We start from the raw sequence: 6,000 nt of genomic DNA on the forward strand, positions 1-6,000 counted from the left end.
TCAAGTTTTTTGTACATTGCTACAGACAGAATATAAAGAGCAATTATCTTCATGGTGGTCTTTTCACTTTTGCCCATCATTGTCATCACAAGGCCAGATGACCAAATTTCTCATGAAATTGTTTCCTATTGCCTTTTGGCATAGAATCAAACCAATTTTGCCAGCTCCTTTATTTGCTTCTCCAAAGAGAACCTATGAGCCATGATTCTGTTTAACAGCTACTTCCTTATACCTTCTGGTTTCATTTTTAGAAAGAATGTTAATGTATATGTGGTTTGTATCATCTAACAGTATAATAATTTTTTGGTCATTGGACACCAATCTCTAATTTAAAGTATCACCTGCTAAACTAGCATTTCAAAACAGTCTAAAAACTGTGTAATTCTTAGTTTCCTGCTCCTATTTCTACCATTCTGTCAAAATAACAGTGGAAAAGGAATTCCCATGAGGAAGATCATTTTTGTTTCATGGTTTGTCAAAAACAGAGAATTCATCATCCTGTGGCCAGCCAACTGGTGATGAGTTTTTTAATATTTAGCTAGACTGATCTGGAGGCAGCAAATATGGTCTAGTCACCTGGATGCTACTCAAAGTCATGCCAAATTATATATACATATATTCAAATTAAGTTGGAATTTGTCCAATAGGCAAAGACAAAAATATGTTTACTCTCCAGGTTAATAGGGAGAATATAATTTTCTTTGAAAACAAATGAATTATTTCAAAGAATAAAGAAAAAATAGATGAAGAAGGAGATAGGAATTCTAAGCTGTGTTGGGAGGTTGGAGGATGAAAGAATATTACAGAGGTAGAAGGGAAGTAAAAGAACCACTGAACATTTGGAACTAAGTAATAGGTGCTAGTCTTTTTCTATAAAGAAGGGATATGGATCTTTGTGCTTGATGGAATGATGATATGGACTGAAGGGTGTTCATCCTTTGTTGCCGAAGAAGACCATGCCATCAGAGAAATGATGACATGACTTGCACTTGATTTTGTTTTGAGTGAGGGAGGGCTGTACAGGTCACCAGCCTCACTTCTCCACCAGAGCCATCTGACTCCAGGGACCAGATATTCATCAGGATGACTGGAGATGACCCAATGAGGATGAGACAATTGGAGTTAAGTGACTTGCCCAAGGTCACACAGCTAGTGAGTGTCAAGTGTCTGAGGTGAGATTTGAACTCAGGTCCTCCTGACTCCTGCCTTATCCACTGCACCACATAGCTGCTCTATGGACTAAAGGATCATCAGGTTAAGGGGCTAATTTGATGAAAGGTTAGATGAGGAGTTGCAACTGGCCTTTCTTTTTGGAACGATAGTGAAATGGTTGTTTGCCAGCATGACCTAAACCAGTGGGATGGAATCTTTGGCCTCAAGGTCACATGTGGCCCTCTAGGTCTTCACACAGGGCTCTTTGCCTCAGGGCCGCAGGTACCCCACCCCTGAAACAATAGAGATCTACACTCTCCTAGTGGCATATGAGATTTGACAAAAATTCTCAGAACTTGTAAAACTTGACAACTACTATGCCACTATGGGAAGACAAAGAAAACCCCTAGTGAAAACTTAGAAATCATCACTAAAGATTTGGAAAAATCAAATGAAAAAACTGAACACCTTAAGGCACAAGTTGTATTTTTGTCACTATTACTGATTGAATACAGGAAATTCAGAAGAGAAAGGTAGAAGTGGGAAGGAAACAACTGGCTAAGAAGATTCGGTCTAAGAATGGGATTTCATTTTCTGTCTGAATCATGACTCTGAATATAGGAATGACAGGCTCTTGCCTAAGGGTTGAACTAGGGCAGGTAAAAGCACATTTGTATGGATTCCTTCAAATCTGATAAGAGTACTGAAAACTGAGAAAGAAAGAAAAGGGAACAAATTGTCCATATTGATATAATGAATTTGGTTACATAAAGACTAATAGGTAAAACTTAAGAGGAAAAATGACATGTGAGGACCAGTAATTTGAGCAATAATATTTAATGATAGAAATTGCAATGAAAGTCGCATACTCAGATATTTATATTCGTATACATAATGTCTGAGTAATAATTAGGGTGACCTGGAGATTTTTACACAAGGCAAATCTGAACTTGTAATGTAGGTATCACTGAGACTTTGTAGGATGAGACTTATAGCTAAAATATAGCTCTGGAAGAGTATATATTGCTAAAAATGAACAGAATGAATAAAAGAAGGGGGTGGAGTAGACTGTACATTAAATAAGACATTCTCATTTGAGAAAATTCGGATGCTCAACAGAAGAAGCATGGTAGAGAAAAAGCATGGTTTGAGTCAATAAGAATTTATGAAGTGCTTACTATGTGTCTGGCACTGTGCTAAATGCTGGAAATACAAATACAAGTAAAAAAAAAAGACAGATCCTACTCTCAAGGAGCTTATATTCTGATGAAGGAAGATAAAACATAAAAGAAGGCTGAAAAGTGAGGGAGAAAAGAGAGTAGGGAGGGAGAAAGGAAGGGACATGATAGAAAAGTCTGGAGGGTCAAAAGTGGGACCAGAATAGGTATGTAGGAGTGAGCATGAAGCCTGAACACTTCCTCAAAATGGAAATTCCAGGAAGAGCTCATTAATTTGAGGAAGGGGCCCAAGGGTCAGAAGCCCCTATTACTTAACAATAATAATAACTAGCATTTCTATAGAGCTTTCAGGTTTGTAAAGTACTTTATAAATATTGTTTCATTTCATCCTTATAGCAACCCTCTAATGTTTGTGCTATTAATATCTTAATTTTGCAAATGAGGAAACTGAGTCTAAGGGAATTTAAGTAACTTGCCCAGCATCATCCAGTCAGGAAGTATCCAAGGCCAGATTTGAACTTGTCTTTCTGATGCCATGTCCAGTGCTCTATTTATTGTGTCACAAAAATCTTTCAGAATAAGAAGGCCACAGGGTATGCTAAGTGTTGAAAAACTGGCTCTCTGTGGAGAAAATGTATGCATGACACAATGTATGCATGATACACTTTTAATCTTAATCTGCACTATTCACATTTTCTCCAGCACTTTCTTAAATCTAAACAGTCAACAAAACAGTAAATCAAGCCCTGAATTGCAGTGTGTAGCATTTGCCAATTCCGGAGGCATAAATATTCACAGTGAAAATTGAACAATTGGCTTTTGGGAGCCAGTTCAAGCTGGCTCTAGCATTCCCCTGGGTAAAGACATCCTCCAGAATGAAAAGGCTGCTGGGGAACAGAGAAGAAAATGGGACAGTCAGAAGTGGAGGTGGTAGGGAGAAATAGGAGATGAAGAAACTATATGATTGTAGGGCTTATTACAGACTTGTGTGTATGTTTGTCCTTCATTGCCGAAGAAGACCATGCCGTCAGAGAAAAAATGACATGACTTGCACTTGACTTTGTTTTGAGTGAGGGAGGGCAGTGCAGGTCACCAGCCTCACTTCTCCTCCAGAGCCATCTGAATACAGTGACCCAGATATTCATCAGGATGACTGGAGATGACCCAGGATGAGGCAATTAGGGTTAAGTGACTTGCCCTAAGTCACACAGCTAGTGAATGTCGTGTCTGAGATGAGATTTGAACTCAGGTCCTCCTGACTCTTGCATTGGTGCTCTATCCATTGCACCACCTAGCTGCCCCAGAGGCATAGGGAACTCAGAGACTAAGGCAAATTTTGAAAAGACATGGGGAAACAAGGATAAATAATTGAGAATGAAAAGCACGAATCACATAGTTCTATAAGGTGAGTTTTCACTTTATCTGGCCCAGAATCAGACCATCATAGCATATATCTGTTATTGCTCCCTGCTTGCCATGCTTTCCAAGCATGTGTGTCAAGTCAACAAGGCAGCACTATATGTGTCAAATCAATAAGGCAGCACTCCTGAGGATGAGGACTCTTACTCACTTATCCCTGGCATTTATAGTGAATATGCTGTGTGTCAAAGTCACTTTTAAGTCAAGTCAAGAAGTGTTTATTAAACACTGAGCATTTCCTCAAAATGGAAGTTCCAGGAAAAACTCATTGATTTAAGGAAGGGGCCCTAGGAGCAGAGGGATGATGATGATAACAATAATGATAATATAAGGTTCATAAAGTGCTCTATAAATATTGTCTCATTTCATCCCCATAGCAACCCTCTATTGCTTGTGCTATTATTACCTTTATTTTGCAAATGAGGAAACTGAGTCTAAGGGAACTTAAGTAACTTGTCCAAGGTCAAGCACAGTACTGAGTCCTAGGAACATAAATATGAGCAGAAGGAAAAATAGTCCCTGCTCTCAAAGAGCTTGTATTCTAGTTGGGGATGATAATAAAAGGAAGCTGAAAATGGGAATGAAGGTACCCAGGGCAGAGACATGTTTTTGGTAATCTGGGTAGTCAGGAGTGCAGTCTGGAGAGTATTGAAGGCGTGGATGACAGGGCATTCTTCTTAATGGAAGGTTCTTGGAGAAACCAACCCACCAGACAGAGAGAGAGGCTGCCGGGCTAGAAGGGTACTTTCAATGAAGAGATAATCCCAGGATGGAGAGAGCTTCCAGGGTGAAGAGGTTTCCATGGCATGAGGGAGAAAATTCTAAGGAAATGAGTCAAGAGCAGTCTGGGGAAGAATAATGAATTATAAGCTCTTTTAGGGCGGGGACTATCTTACTTGATTCTCTTTGTATCCCTAGTACTTAGCACAATGCCAGGAATGTAGTATGTACTCAAAAATTTTTGCATGTGTTCTTGCATTCATTCATTTTTATAAGAATACTCTTAAGAAGACTAAATCCCAGGGTGAGCTGAGGTTAGCAATGACTAATATGGTTTTGGAGGTTTGGGGCTGTTTTTGTTTTTTTAAAAGAGCTTTGTTGGAGGCAAGAGGAGGATCCACCAAGGGTTAGGATAGATACTCAGAGTTTATTGGATAATTATAATATATGACAGGAAGAAAACTTAGCTCTTCATGAACAATACCTTATTTATGTTGTATCTTCTAAGAAGAATGATCTTTGGAGCAACAGTGGTCAGCAGATGGTCAGACAGAATCTGACTGCCCTCTCTCTATATATACTATATCTAATTATATACTGAGTTATTGAAAGAACTGGAAGAGATGATTGCTGGGCCCCTGTCAAAGATCTTTGAGACATCTTGGAGATTAGGCGAGGTACTATGGCACCACAGAAGGGCAAAATTTCCTAAAAGGGAAGAGAATGGAACTTGAAAACTATGCCTACTCCATTGGGCATTGCCTTCTTTTTCGGGTAAAATTGTAAACAGAACTATTAAAGAGTAGTTTATAAATATTTTAAAAGAGAAACAGTGATAATTATAAACCATCACAATGTCATATCTTCTGACTTAATCTCCCACGCCATAATATTGGAAACACATTGTTCTCATGATACATTACTGTCCCTCACACCTTCATTTTGACCAAACTAGTCATTACATTGTACATGACATTCCATTCCCCACTGCCATGCTGTTGTACATATTGTCCCCCTTGGCTGTCATGCATTCTATCCTGACTTCTACCTCACAGAATCAAGGATCAACTCAAATGTCATCTACTGCAGAGAGGAAGTCTATTATGATCTCACCAATTAGTTCAGGAACTGTTTTATTTTTTTCTTTTATCTCTCTCACTCTCCACCCCCATTCCTCAGTGGCTAGCATAGTCCCTGATACAGAATGGGTGCTTAATAAATTATTTTAATTGAATTGAAGTGATGGAAAAATTTTCAGAGATCTTGGAAATCAACAGTCAATTTTATGTGACCTATATCTCCCAGTAATCTTGGCAAGTTTGAAACCATTTCCTGAAGGGTGAGTTTCACAAGAAAATGTGCCCAAATAGTGAAGTGCTAGATGTTAATAGAACCAGATTCATGCCTGATTGGATCTCCCATTTTATTCAATAAGAGAGGAAATATTAAGGTTGTTAAAGGGTTAAAACTTTCCAAAAGTAAAATAAGAAGGACTAGGGGTCCAATAGTTTTTAAAAATAATCTTGTTAGT

Source organism: Notamacropus eugenii, chromosome 1, assembly GCF_028372415.1.
Source record: "Notamacropus eugenii isolate mMacEug1 chromosome 1, mMacEug1.pri_v2, whole genome shotgun sequence".
NCBI lineage: Eukaryota > Metazoa > Chordata > Mammalia > Diprotodontia > Macropodidae > Notamacropus > Notamacropus eugenii.